Source organism: Orcinus orca, chromosome 18, assembly GCF_937001465.1.
Source record: "Orcinus orca chromosome 18, mOrcOrc1.1, whole genome shotgun sequence".
Taxonomy (NCBI): Eukaryota; Metazoa; Chordata; class Mammalia; order Artiodactyla; family Delphinidae; genus Orcinus; species Orcinus orca.
In genome coordinates, this window is record NC_064576.1 from 60,518,878 (window position 1) to 60,534,633 (window position 15,756).

The window sequence follows — 15,756 nt, forward strand, 5'->3', positions numbered from 1 at the left end:
AAATAAGGATTCAACTAAATAAGTTAAAAAGGAAACTGCCTCAAAAATCTCAAGAAAAGAATGATGGAAATAACAATAGAATTAGAAATAACTGAATCAGAAAAGTAAAAGAAAATCTCTGGTACTTTTTGGTGCCTGTTTTTTCTGGTGCTAGACCTGTCTGCTCTCCTTCCCACCCCACCCTACCAAAAGGGTGGGAACATGACCCAGGCGGGGCCAGAGTATTCCTTCCACTGCCCTGGCTACAGCAATTGGCTCACAAATGGATTGTGACACCATCAAGCTAATCAAAATGCTTCAACAGGACATTTTCCCCTAGGTATTTTAATTTAATTTAGTTTAAATAAAATATTTAGGGCATCTAGAAGAAGAAATAGAGAACAATGTAACAAGTTCCTGTATATTTACCACCCAGCTTAAAAAATAAAACAACTAAAGCAACGCTCTTGGTACAATTTTCTGATCCCATTTCCCTCTGGCTCATACTGTACCTATTTATCATTACCCTTACCTATATATGCTTTCACACTTCTACTAATATTACAGACAATATGTGATATTGTTGTGTATGCTTTAAAGCATTATAGAAATGGTATTACATGGCCACTTTCTTTTTTTCTCCCTCAACACTGTGTTTATGAGATTTATTTGTGTTAATACACAAATCTCACGTTTATCTTACGTGCTATATAGCATCTCACTGTATGACTATACCACAATTTATTTATCAGTTCTCCGAGTTCTAATTGTTTTCAATTGTTTATTATTACACGCATGATCATAACACAGATTCTTTTGCCAGTCTACTTATACATTTGTATGAGAATTTCTCTAGGGCAGTGGTTTCAACTTTTTAAATAGTGACTTGTAGTAAGAAATGCATTTTATATTGTGATCCAGAGCAAAGGAATGTATAAATGATTGTATAATTGTTTCATGAAACAATACTTGCCCTCTGGATAGATTCCATTCTGTTCTATCTGTTCTATCCTACATTATTTTTTTTAAAAGTGCTGATCATTATCCATTAATTCACTACCTGCTAATTAGTATGCAAGATGTCATTACAGGGGGAAGCTAGATGAAGGGTATACAGGATCTCTCTGTATTGTTTCTTATAACTGCATGTGAATCTTTAGTTATCTCAAAATAAAAAGTTAAAAATAAAGAATCCATCACTATGGAAAATGGACAGTGATAATCCAACATAAGGATAATTACTGTTCCTGAAGTAGAAAACTAACAAATGAAAGACGTACTTAAAGATGTACAAGATGTGTCTATTTGTCTACTCAATCCTTCAGCAAGCCACCCTTTTAATTGTATACAGCCACAGAACTATTTCTGGAATGTGGCTCAGCTAATGTTAATGGTATTATCTGAATGAGATTTGTGATACATCTAAAATTTTTTCATCTTGATATTTTTCTGTATTATCTATAATAGTGGGGAATAAACCCATGTAACTAAGAAAAGAACCGAATAGAAAAACCTATTTTGTTTTTGAATAGAAAAACTGAATATCATTAAAATGTCAATAATCCTAAAGTCCATAATTTGATACAATTCCAGTCACAAGTCCAAAAAAGTTTTTAGTAACTAAATTAAGCCAAGAATACCAAAAAAAACTCACAAGGATAACGAGTTTTAAAAAGGAAGATTTCTTACGAGGGAATGAAATTAAACGTGCTATCAAGTGCTATAAGTGAAAGTGACACAAGAAAAACAGACCAATGGAACAAAAGAGGCCAGATATAGATGTTACTATAAGTGACTTTCAAACTTCTGGATGTAAAATAATTTCTCTAATTTTAGAAGTGATGAAATAAATCTCAAAAAAAAAAGACTGACAAATCAGTTAATATAAATATGTTACAAATCTAATAAATTGTTTTGAATTTTTATGGATAAAATAATAAAAACATTGTAGGCAAACACCAAATAAGAGAATTCTGTGACATGAATATGAAAGACAGAGGGCTAATATCATTATAAAAGGAGATCTAAGACAAATAAGAAAATCATTAAGAAATAATGCATAGATATTAGAAAACTGCAAAGGAGGAAATACAGTTAAACACATAGTAAATGTTTATTCTCTATAATGGAAAAATGCAAACTTAAAGTGAAGGACTATTTTGCCCATCATATAACAAAGTTTTTTGTTGTTGTTTTGAGAAAATTCAATTCTATTGATGGTGAGATGCAACAGGCCCTCTCTTTTCTTACTGGTGGAAGTATAAATTGGATAATAATTTGGCAATATGGATCTAGAGCCTTTAAATATTCACAACCTCTGACTTTAGTAATTCTGCTTCTATCAATCTGTCCTAAGAAAATAAACTAATAAAGCTTATCTTTATAACCTTTTTTTCCATATTTTAACATCTCTAAAATGTGCATGTGTCTTACAATTGATGGGACCTTATACTAACTGGCAGGGTTTGTTTTTGTTTTTGTTTTTTTTCTTTCTTAGTGGTACAAGAGTATATGCCTTACAACCAATGGCTTCTTAGATTTGATGAAATATAGTATATGGCTATGAAAATGTTTACAAAGAATGTGAAATAAAATGTACATGTTAAAAAAACACCATCCCATAATATAGAGCATAACTACAACTATGTAAAAGCAAACCAAACCACAAATACACAAAACCTATGCATAGAAAAAATCATTTAAAAAAGTTAACAGTGATTGCCTCTGGGTAGCTGGCTTATAAATACTTAGTTTTCTTCTTCCTTCAAAGTTTCTCTTTTGTCCCCAAACTTTGTTCAATAGATCATGCAAATGTTTTTACAATGGAAACACCTTCTCATAAATGATACTTTTAATGACTAAATCACCATTTTTTAAAGTTCAAACTGTGGAATATCTGATCATCATGTCTTTTCAAAGCACTAGTCAAACAAATATGATTTCTGTTACTTGGCTATGAAATTTCATTAAGAGTAGCACTTGGCTCAGATTCTGGAGAGAAAGCCAAAAAAAATTCTTCAGCTCTGCTCCCAGGGAACTCAGGCCCTGTAGATTTTTAGTAGACTTTGCCAGCTTGGCAGCATTCCCTTTCCTAAGGCACAGTAGAATATTTCATATTCCTAACTTATGTGTGAGCGCCTCTAAAGATGACCCAAAGTCAATCACTCAAATACCTCATCTGAACATGTTCAGTGACGTAAGTGGAGAGGAGTGTGTTTGAAGGGGGCCAGGAAAAGGGAAGCTAGGAGAAGAGGTCATTTGGGGCATTAAATACCCTCACTGTTATCCCTTAAAGTATTTTAAAGGGGAATAAATGTCTATCTGTAGGTGGCTAATGAGTATCTCTAGGCCTTTATGTCTAACCTCCAAATGTGCTGTTCAATAATAGTTTTCAGTTCAAAGATTTTCCACGAAAGCTTAATGGAGTGGGAAATTTATCACTGAAGACAAGAGAAGTCTCAAGATTTCCATAGGTAAAACCATAAAAAACATAACCAAACTGCTAACTCATTGTAAGAAAGTCAACTCAAAAATGAGCCTTGTTTTCCTTCACATAGGTTATTTTACAATGAACAATAAGTAAGAAAGGAAGATTTCCAAAAGCCTTTCACAGAGCTTGCTAATTTAAACTTAGTCACAGGTACCTTCGCTCAAACTAAGAAAATTAAACCATCACATTAAAATAAATTTCAAGAAAGTTCAGAAATTACCATTCTTTTATGTTTTATTCCAAATAGGACTCACAGATAGAAATAATGCAATCAAAAAGTACACCTATGGCAAATAGTTGGGCCAATAAGATTCATTTTTAAAAATCAATGGGATGGAGATTACATGAGTATATGTATTTGTCAATATTCAGTGAACTGTTCTCTTAAAATGGGTACATTTCATTGAATGTAAATTTTAAAATAAAAAAAAGTACACCTAAACGTTCTACTGTATTTGTTGCATCCCAAATAGGCCTCTTCCCACCACAAAATCATTGATTACCTTCACAGATATAATAAACTACAAAGCATATCATTATTGTTATATATGTTATGATATCAAATCCATTATAAAACATATTACATATGTCAAAGTACCTTCCAATCAATGCCCGCTATCCCTCAACCATTCCATTTTAAAATATACTTCCTAGATGTAATTAGAAGACACCACAATTGCATTTTGTACTTGAAGACCTATAGAAACGAGTGAAAATCAGTGGACAAAGTATAAATAAGAACTTTCACTGATCATCCTTTTTCTCAGTTCAAAATGACTAAGAATGGACCTGTTTTTATAAGTTTTGTTAACAGAGTTTGAGGGAGCACCATTTTCAAAAATGAACAATTTACATAGAAATGAAAAACTTGTAAGAAGTGTTTTATGTACCCTTACTCATTTGGAAGCCTTGATCAGACTTACATCAGAATAAAAACTCTTTTACAAGAAAAAAACCCATGTCCTTGGGAATTGCTCCTTAATTCTAATGTATTGTAACCACTGAAACAATTTAAAAATAGAACTAGTTTATGAAATTAGGAAGACATACAACTACCAATTTATTATTATAAATATTAACCTACTAGACTACTGTTCCAGGAAAAACAACCAGAAACTTCATTCACAGTAATGTTTCTGTTGACAGCTCCAGTCATTTGTTGGAGTTAAAATTTTCTACATCTATTAGCTAATAAAGATTGTCAATGGATAATAATTTTACATTTGAATTTCATAATCTCAATTTATAGCAGAGATCTGAAGCTAGGTCAGTATTCTCAAAGACTAGGAAGTGTAATCAAAGCATCAGTTCTCACTGAAATTCACAAATGGCTATTTTTCACAACAGAATTATCAAGGGAAACTTGTAATTCTTTCTTTTAAGCACATACATATACAAAATAATCATCAAATTTTGGTTAGATACTGTTACTGGTATTAAGGCAAAGTTTATAGTTACAGTGTGAAATACAACCATTTCATAGCTTCAGTAAGCCCTGTGCCTATCTATGAACTCTCAATCTATAAAACATTAACATGGGAGAGTAAAGATGCATGTGATTTAGCTGAAATTATCTCTCATCCTATAGACTTCCAGGATTGTAAAGTTCTTCTGGATGGGTAAGTTAATATGACCTCTCATCCTTCCACAGCTGGAAGAGACTAGATGAGTTTCTGCTGGAAATTTAAGACATATAAGTCATAAAATTAAATATTTATTATTTCATTTAGAAACAGCAAAGATTTCATCTTAAACCAACTATTTTAATTACCAGTGGAACACTAAGTATGTCCATAATTAAAAAGCATGCTAACAGAGATTTTTTCCTTGTTAAGGGAATCTCAGCTAAATATTATCTTTAAGCTGCATTATAAATCTATACATGCATGTACACAGACATCCATACCTCAGAAATGGAAAATTGTCCAAACTACTCCACATTATTTCATTCAATCATTCAACAAATATTTATTAAGCACCTATTATATGCCACTTGGAACTACTCAAAATCATTACTTTTAAAATATGATTTGAAATAGAACATAGAAAGTATTTTTTGATCAGATGGAAAGGTTTTTCTGCCACTAAAAATCATCTAAGTATAATCTGCATTCATTGTATTGTTTATTTCATTACATATGTTTACTGCAGTACTAACTTTAACATTTTATATCTTGGCCTTTTAGAGAAACTTTTTTTAAAAAATTGAAGTATAGTTGATTTACAATATTGTGTTGGTTTCAGGTATACAGCAAAGTGATTCAGTTATATCTATATATATACATTTTCCAGATTATTATCCATTATTGTAGAGAAACTTTTAGGGCCAGCGTAACTAAACTTAATTTGGATAGACCTAATTTGAGTTTTCCGAATAGGCCACATTTCTTCATATGGGTCCTAGTACACATATGCAAATACATAATTCTTCTGAGTTAAAGTTGACACCTTACTTCAGAATGTCCCATGTACTCAAGATACCAAGCTTGTAAATTGCCTCCCCTCATCATCATCCCTACTCATTCACGATTACCCCCAAGTTACACCACAGTCTTCTCTTTTTCTCTTAACAGTTAGGCCTATTCTGTACTACTATTGCTTTGTTTGCTTCTTAAAATTCAATTCTTGGCTCTCTCTTTCTCGTAATGAAAACTGTGTGCCCCTAAACCCCTTTCCTTTTTGGGGTACCTTGGAAAAACTACTCAGTTCCATTTTTGTAAACCAAAGAAAGAGTTCAGTCCCTATCTGGTAACTATTTATTAGGTACCTACTTATATGCCAGACACTGGGCTAGATCTCAGAAATGGCTGATAAGCATAAAAGCAATGGCTAGAAATATTCCTGTAGCAAGGAAAAGAAAAATCACTGATTTTAATATAAGATTAGATCTCATAAACAGTGCAATTTATCTTGGAAGCTCATAAAAGTACCTAGAAATGCTGTTTATAAACATACTGTTTTTCTTCAAGTATTAATATTTAGGAAAAATAATGTCTTATTCAACTTGTAATTGTTTTTATATTTAGTTTCATCACTGTAATTGATTTTCTAATATTTTTCAGGGTGGTGATGGTTTTTCTATTGTGTAAGTGAAATATAAACTTAGGCTATAATAAACACCAAGCAATCATTATTTGTTAAATTGTTTCCCAGAGAAGATGGTTCCCAAATTCCCAACAACCCACTCACAAATAAACTTCTAAGGTACAAAACACTTGGAAATTGGGGATGGCTTATTTTTTATTTCTATATTTACAATCCTATAGGCTTAAGAAATGGTGCCACTACTAAGATAATACCAATGAATTACTAGTTTAAAATAAAAAATTATTTGGAAGATTGTGAAGCTATGTGTAAATCTTCCATCAGTCTAAGGACTGAGTGTGGGAAATTCTGTAAAGAAGTAAAATTTGGTTTGTGATATAATCTCTATTGTATTTACTTTTGACTTCAAGTATAAGATACTAGTCCTAAAAAGGTTTTCACAGACAAGCTGAGTTTCTTTTTATACACTGGTCAATAGGTTAAAAAAACTCCACAAAACAAAACCTGTTCTACAGGCTTCTGCACACATACAGGAAATATTAGAGAAAGTACAGTAGTTTTACATTATATCTAGAGTACAAACCCTTTTAATAGGTTCATTGACACCTTGCTTAAGTTTTCATTTCTGCTAAGTTGTTCTGCCTTAAAGGACTCACTTGAATCAATAACTAAGGACATCTTTTTTGAGGCTGGCAAACTAGAAACATTGCTTAGAATGATGCATCTTTAAGCAATGACTCACTTCTGCAGCTAACAATATATACTTCCTTCTTACACAGAAGAATGATTACATGCCTTCCATCGATGCCTTTAAAAAAAACATATAAAATTAGCATACAATCTCCCAAGTTAAGATTGTACAAATGAAGTTTTTATTGGACTGTGAATATATATTTTAAGAGTTTTTTCTTTTTTCTCTTCTCTATTGTTTACATACATATATGCATCTGGTTAAAATAGTTCTTCAGCAGAACAACAATATTATATAAGAGTTTGGTGCCAGCTATAAGAACAAAATAACTGCCTTATTCCTTAATTTGAAATGTGCATTCATTTTGTATCAAATGGTAAGTTTGATATGTAAATTGTCTAATTTTTATTTTCACTCCAGAACTTTGTAAAAAATCATGTGTCACTTATTGGCTCTAACAGAAGCATTCAACATTCAAATTACATATCCCTTTATTTAATGGCATCATTAACATTTCTAATTGAATTATGAGGGAATGCTGTAATTGATAATATCAAACATCACAATGATTATTTTAAATTTACTGAAAATAGACGGAACGAGGTAACTTTTGAATTTTTATTCAGTTGAAAGAGAAACATGAAAAATGGTATCCTGCCACTATTTTATTTTTGGAAACTCTTTGTAAATAAAAACCCATTTCCAAAATAAGATATTCCATGGACACGGAATAGTTGGTAATGATTCAAGTGCCTTAGGCAACAGAGAAGTATTGTTTTGTAGTTGTTTTTTAAAACCTCTCCTAGTAACAGCAGTTTATCATGCACAAAGAAACAAGGTAACAGCACAGTTTAAAATGAAAATATAAGCAATAACTGTAAAACCTCAGCTAAACTAAAGGTTATCATATTAATTCCATCTCTGTGAACCATTATAGGTAACCTGGTTGATACTCACCAAATGTTACAGAAAAGCCCAGGCTCGCCTAAGCAACGAAAAGTAGACACGTGGTGAGGTGCTGAAGACAGCTCTCTCTGGGGCTCAAAGCACTTTAGATGAAGTAGCCTTTATCTTCCATTTAATAGAGGGTGCCTCCTATTTACAAAGCGTGGCAGAGAAGAGTTTCCACAATCCTGTCTTGACTTTCTGTCTCCCTCTTTGAAGAGTAAGTTACCACCGGAAAAAGTTAGCAGAAAATGATCACTGAACACTCACACAGGGCAGCTGTAAATTTCCACTCTCTTTGCTTGCTCTCAGATTCCAAGCCTTGCTTGTCTCTTAATCTGTCACAGGCAGTTCTGTTTCTGGTCAAACCAGCTTGCTTATGCGTTCTCCTCTCCTCCTCTAATGCACTCTTTTAGATACATACCACACAGTCACAGCTCCCTCTTTTTCTTCCTCCTTCCCAATCATGCAATATCACAAGAATGTGTGTAAAGCAATTAAGTTGAGGCAAATTTAATTCTTGGCCAAAGGAAAACAAAAGAGTCTAGGTATAAACAAAATTTTTTTCTCATCACATTTTTTCCTTTTAAGTCCTATACTTGTTCATGCATGGTTTTCTCAACAAATTAAATTGGCCTGACCATCTTGTTTAAAAATTTAAATAACAAAGGCATGTTGATAGTGATAATAACAGATTCATTTGCTAATATGTTAGATTCCCAGGGAAGATGCTATTCCCAATCATAATAAGAAAGTGTAGCAAGTAAATACACAGTATTATTAATTTAATCTTGAGATTTTAAAAAGCAAGGGAGGTGGGGGGGAGGGGGCGTTGGCACAATGGATAACACCTCTGACTACAGATCAGAAGATTCTAAAAAGCAAGGGAGGTGTTAGAATGAATATTCATAATTTAATTTCAGTGTAATTTTGTGAAAACTTAATTTATTAAAAAATACGGTATATTTTGAAACTTAGAATCAATTTAGTTATAAAAAGGAAATTATAAAGAACATAGAGAAATATTAACACCAAAACTATTAAATGGAGCAGCTTACACCATTTATGTGCAAACCAAATGTAACTATTTGGTGTAGAATGTCTCCCCCTCCCTCCCCACCCCATCACACAAAAGCACTATTTGTCAGGATACGTAATACCTCTTCAATGAGAATTTTAAAAGCTAAAGGTTTCAAAAAACATTTTTTCATTAATATACATGTATAATTATAGAGTAAAATTTCTTAAAATTATGGATCTTTCTGCAACGTTTGAGGATGAGGAATTAGGTAGAAGGCTGAGTGGGATGGCTAGTGACAGGCTTAGATGGCCTTTATTAGATTCTTTGGAGTTAAAAGGTAAGCTTGGAATACATGCTAGCTCTGTGAGCATGCTAGTCAGAGCCTGCTTTGGGGTTTTCTTTTTTTAATTAATTAATTAATTAACTTATTTTTGGTGTTGGGTCTTTGTTGCTGTGCGCGGGCTTTCTCTAGTTGTGGCGAGCAGGGGCTACTCTTCGCTGCGGTGCGTGGGATTCTCATTGCCGTAGCTTCTCCTGCTGCACCAGCTCTAGGCGTGCGGCTTCAGTAGTTGTGGCACGCGGGCTCAGTAGTTGTGGCTCAATGGGCTCTAGAGCGCAGGCTCAGTAGTTGCGGTGCACGGGCTTAGTTGCTCCACGGCACGTGGGATCTTCCCGGACCAAAGATCGAACCCGTGTCCCCTGCATCAGCAGGTGGATTCTTAACCACTGAGCCACCAGGGAAGTCCTCTGTTCCAGTTCTTTAGTGCCAAAGACTTTTAGGTTCTCTGTCTCCCACTATGTTTCCACTCAAAAGTCTTGTGCTCTTCTAACAGATCTCCCAATTATAGAGCTGACAGAAATAGTTGTTAGACCTATTATTACTTTAATCTTACTCTCTGCAGAACTAAAATATGAGCTTAAGAATATGAGCTTAAATAAATTGAAAGGTAATTATTTGTACTTAGTTGTTTATCCTTATGAAAAATAAGTGAATAAATCTTGGCTTTATTACTTAATCTATATATCATATATATTAAATATATATTTCTTAACATATATACTTATTTTAAAATATATTTCTTTATCTGGCTTATTTAAAGTACAGTTTAGAAATTTAAATATGTTACAAGGAAATTTTAACACCTAAAAATTAGGCATCAAGAAGACTAGGGCTTCCCTGGTGGTGCAGTGGTTGAGAATCCACCTGCCAATGCAGGGGACACAGGTTTGATCCTTGGTCCGGGAAGATCCCACATGCCACAGAGCAACTAAGCCCGTGAGCCACAACTACTGAGCCTGTGCTCTAGAGCCCGTGAGTCACAACTACTGAGCCTGCATGCTGCAACTACTGAAGCCCATGCACCTAGAGCCCATGCTCCGCACCAAGAGAAGCCACCACAGTAAGAAGCCTGTGCACCACAACGAAGAGCAGCCCCTGCTCACCGCAAGTAGAGAAAGCCCGTGTGCAGCAACGAAGACCCAACACAGCCAAAAATAAATAAGTAAATAAATAAAAGAAGCCTAGAGATTAGTCTGCTGTTTGTTACTTCAAATTAGTAGTTCTGTAAATCTGGAATCTTATTTCCTATTTTTAAAGAAACAATAAATGGAAATTATCCCAAAACCCTAAAGGGTATTAAGAGTCTACTGTCTTCTTAAGATTATACTCAAAGAGTTCTGGTATAACTGAAGAAGTTCAGAATTTGTAAGGGTAGAATTTAGAATAACTATAAGGCTGATTTTTTAAAAGTCACTTTAAAATTAGACTTTATATCAATCTGTGATGGAGTCTAAGGCACAAAATAAAGAAAAGGCATTTAATACATAATTAAACAGATTGTCTGCATATGAATGTATGTTTACATTTGATTCCTACTAAATACCATTTTTTAAGATGCATACAAAGAAATCACAAAAAGTGACCTTATATTAGGCCACAAAGACATCAGTAAATTTTCAAAGGAGAAATAGTGCAAACTTCATTCTGTAAATACAACACAATAAAACTAGAAGTTATTTTTAAATTTTTCAGAAGATAAGCAAACTGTTCTTTAAAAATACCCTATTAATACGTGAAAATTAAAAAAGAACATTCTTTCAAAAATTATTTGGACAGAGAATTAAAAGTACAATTATAGGGACTTCTGTTTCAGACTATGATGGAGTAACAGGGACTAGATTTACTCTTCTATCTTACATAATTAAAAAACTGGACAGAATTAATAAAACAATGGTTTTCAGACACTGGACACCGGGCAGCTCAGCCCAGTAATCCCTAAGAGAAAGGAAACAAACAAAGGTAAGCTTCACAATTGTCCCAGTTTGCAGAGCAGGAAGGGGAACCCAAGCAGAGCATGGCAGTCTCCCTGAGTTCAAAAGACAGAGTTGATAATTCAAGAAGGCCAATGTGGCTAAAATTCACAGGGCAAAATACCAGAGAGGGAGAGCTACAAAGAGAGCCCCAGAGATCTGCAAAAAGTTCCCCTCAAATCTTCACTGAGAACTGATCAGTGCACGTCCATGAGAAAACTCTCCAAGGCCAAGGAAAGAACCACTGGAAAGAAGCAGGCTGAAGAATTCCCACTACACACACAGGCTGAGAATAAATAGGTCATGTTCCCAACAGTCAGAATAAAGAAATCTCATAATAAATGGGAGATTGGGTTGAGTACTCAGAAAAATATTGCCTCAGTAGCAGGACCAAATTAGTCCTAAAGGTTGTTCTGGTCCCCCCCAATAGAGGTTACAAGAGAGCTTGAAAGGATCAAATTGTTTCCAAATAACTTAAGTGTATCCTAGAGAAGAATTAAAAATTTTTAGAAATCTAGCACACTACAACATAGAATCCACATGTTTAGCATCCAGTCAAAAAGTACCAGGCATGCCAAAAGCAGGAAAACACATGCATAATAAGGAGAAAAACTTAATAGAAAATAGCTCAGAAATGACACAAGTAACAGCATTAGTACAAAAAGACTTTAAACAGCTATTACAAATATACTCCATAAGTTTAAGAAAGTATAAAAAAGCATAAGTATTGTTAAGGAGAGCCCTGGAATATATTAAAAAGACACAAATCAAATTTCTAAATATTAAAACTACAATTCTGAGATAAAAATTACACCAAATAGGATGAACAGATTAGACACTGCAGAAGAAATAATTAGTAAACTTGAAGACAAAACAGAAGTTATCAAAATGAAACACTGAGGGTTTCCCTGGTGGCGCAGTGGTTGGGAGTCCGCCTGCCGATGCAGGGGACATGGGTTCGTGCCCTGGTATGGGAGGATCCCGCATGCCGCGGAGCGGCTCGGCCCGTGGGCCATGGCCGCTGGGCCTGCGCGTCCAGAGCCTGTGCTCCGCAACGGGAGAGGCCACAACAGTGAGAGGTCCGCGTACTGCAAAAAAAAAAAAAAAAAAAAGAAACACTGAGGGAAAAAAAAGACCAAAAAAAAAAAAAATTAACGAGCATTCCTAACTATGGGAAAACTTCAAGCAGCCTAATGTATGCATTGTTTGAGTCCTAAAAGGAGAGCAGAGAAAAGGGGAAACAGAAAACAATGTTTGAAGAAATAATGACCAAAAATTTTCTAATTTAATGAAAACTAAACTGAGAGAAATGAAAGAAGAAAAATACAAATCTACTACTATAGTCCAAGATATAAATACTCTTCTTTCAATAATTCATAGAAAAAGTAGAAAATCAGTAAGTATATAAAAGACTTGAACAGCACTAAAACCAATTTGATCTGATATATATCAAACATACAAACACAGAAAATATGTTCTCTGATCACATTAACTTAGAAATCAATAATAAAAGATATGAGAAATTCCCAAACATTTGGAAACTAAATAGCACACTACTAAGTAATCTATTGGTCAAAGAAGAAATAAAAGCAGAAATTAGAAATTATTTGGGGGAATTCCCTGGCAGTCCAGTGATTAGGACTGGGCACTTTCATTGCCATAGACCCAAGTTCGATCCCTGGTCAGGGAACTAAGATCCTGCAATCCATGCAGCATGGCCAAAAATTAAAAAGGAAAAGAAAAGAAATTACTTTTAACTGAATGAAAAGGAAAACCTAACAACAAAATCTGTGGGATGCAGGTAAAGAAGTATTTAGAGAGATGTGTTTAACATTAAGCACTTATATTAGAAAAGAAAGCATGCCTCAAGCTAATGACCTCAGCTTCCACCTGAAGAAACTAGAGGCGTTAAGCCCAAAGCAAGTAGAACCAAGAAAATAATAAAGAGCAGAAATCAATAAAGTTAGAAACAGAAAAACAATGAAAAAAATCAATGAAACAGAACCCGATTATTTGAAAAGATCAATAAAATTGCTCAACATCTTACAAGACTGACAAAGAAAAAAAGACAAAAATATCACTATCAGGAATGAAACATTAAACCATAAAAAAGCTATGAGAAAATGCTGATATTTATTTGATCTCTGGGTAAGATAGTTTTTTCAGACCAGATCTATTTAAGAATAATGTTTTAATTTGTTAAGCCCTCCCTCCTCTTCCTTTTTAAAAACTGATTCTGGACTTTTCAAAAGACCAAGAGAATTCTGTTACAGAAACTTTTGAGAATGTGTTTTGTGGTGCCATTTAACTTGTTCTTCTATCCCCTGTATTTCCTATAAAAAGGAAGTTAGCTCTGAAAGCATAATAAAACATAAACATTTTTTACAAGATAAGTTCATAATGAATCACACCAAGAGGCAACAGTCTCATTGTCCCACTATTAGTGATCTATGTTTGATGACTGAGTTAGTGTAATAATAGCACATTTCTTTATTGAAAAGACATTTCCCTTTTTGACTAGCTAGTAGGGTATAGACTAATATTCTTTTCAACCTGCAAATATGCAATTCTCTCTCAGTGCTTCCTCCAATGATTTTAGTATTCATTGGTGATCCTTCCCTAAATCAATTACTTCACCAGGGTTGCAAACCGGTAATTTTACAAATTCTATTCTTTCTATGTATATTGGCTGGCACTGTTTTGTAGAGAAGAGCTTCTCCTCAACTATACTTCTAATTGTTTAATTCTCTTTATTTAATTACCAATTTTGAGAGTAGGAAGCTAGTAATATTCACTTCCAATGGTGGCAAAGAGAGATACGTTTTTTTGGTGGGGGAAGTCTTTCTCTTCTCTTGAATATTACTATAGGTTCACAAATTTTTACAAATTCAATGTTTCAATCAATTACAGGCATTATTCTTTTTGGTGCTGTCCTTGTAGCCTGGGTTGCCCCCCAAAAGCAGGGTCTGAAGCAAAAGCCTCATGTAATATTATTTTAATAAGAAATCCAATCACAATGAGCAGGAATGAGGAAATAGGGGAATAAAACAAAGAAGGAATATGTCAGCCAATATGACAATGCATCATCAAGCTGGCCACCTGTTAAATCTATCAGACTGAAACTCTTAGAAGCTATATGAACTGCATTTCAGGATCACCCCTAGGGTTCGGGGGTGGGAGGGTGGGAAAGGAAGAGGAAGAATTTATCTACTGGTTCTTACCTTGGATTGATCAAAGTCTTTCCCCAAAGGGAACTAACTCCCCTACACTTGAGTTTAACTCCTCTATTCTTCCCGGTTGCACATGTGTGGGTCTGGGCACTGAGTGGACCCCAGAGCAGTGGCCACATGGAAGCCCTGTGACACGTAGCAAAGGGCTTGCAGAATGACAGGAGATGAAGCTATTAGGTTATGCCTGCATGAGGGTTTGCATAGAGGTGAAATGAGACAAGTGAGTCCTAGAGGATCTGCAATGGTATATAAGAGGTATCTAAAACAATTGCTCAAACTTCCACAAATTAGGCCAGCGGGAGTCCTTTCAAGATAGCTCCTACATCCTTCTGATACAGTTTCAATAATCCTTGAACTTTCATTGCTTTCTTGTTCAACACAATGGTGCAGGCTCACCTTGTATTTACTTTCTCCCAGATCTGGGCCATTTCTCCAGAGAGAAGTTTTCCAAATGTAAGGAACAGTGCACTTACCCTTGCTCAAAAGTGTTTACTTACTGCATCCAGCTCCAAGATCTCTGTTGGTTTTATGCTTTTTAATCAAATTTGAAGTAGCTCCTTATGGTCTAGCATTCTATGGCTCAATTATAAATTTACTCCCCCACCCACCCAGGACATCTAATAAACAAGGCAAAAGGAACACAGGATACCAGGAATAAATACTCCCACATGAAAAAGGGTAAGTGAGGAAACATTAATCTATAATATGTATGATATTTTGCTGGACAGGAAAAGCAAGCTTCCCTGCCTGGGGATGAGTTCCTTAGCTACCAAACTGGTTGCCCCTGGTTCTAATCTCTCTAATCCCTGGGAGAATCCTCCCTATCAATTGTCCTCCAACGTCACATTTGAGAGGGTCATTGTGGATGGTTCATGACTGACAGCTTTCCTGCTGAAGCCAGTCTACCTGTTTGGGGGCCAGATTTAGGGGTCTGGGAGTTGCCAAGGGATGACAGAACTTTATTTCTCAGGCTTGAATTTCTTTGACAATACAACGGTCTTGGATTATCATTTGGCTTTTAATCACTTTGCCTTTTGTCTTCTAC

General features: G+C 34.6%; 1 protein-coding gene across 9 annotated transcripts in view; it reads right to left on the bottom strand.

Moving 5' to 3' along the window:
* Positions 1-15,756, bottom strand: part of CAB39L (calcium binding protein 39 like) — a 100,304-nt gene that overhangs the window by 52,492 nt on the left and 32,056 nt on the right. For 3 of the 9 annotated variants that reach the window (XM_033436859.2, XM_033436856.2, XM_033436853.2), the window contains exon 4: positions 8,163-8,361. The exons of 5 other annotated variants lie outside the window; for them this stretch is intronic. The gene's annotated coding sequence lies outside the window, so the exon portion shown is untranslated. Of the gene's footprint in view, positions 1-8,162; positions 8,584-15,756 lie in introns of those variants that run through there. One more of the 9 variants, XM_033436857.2, reaches the window with a different exon arrangement.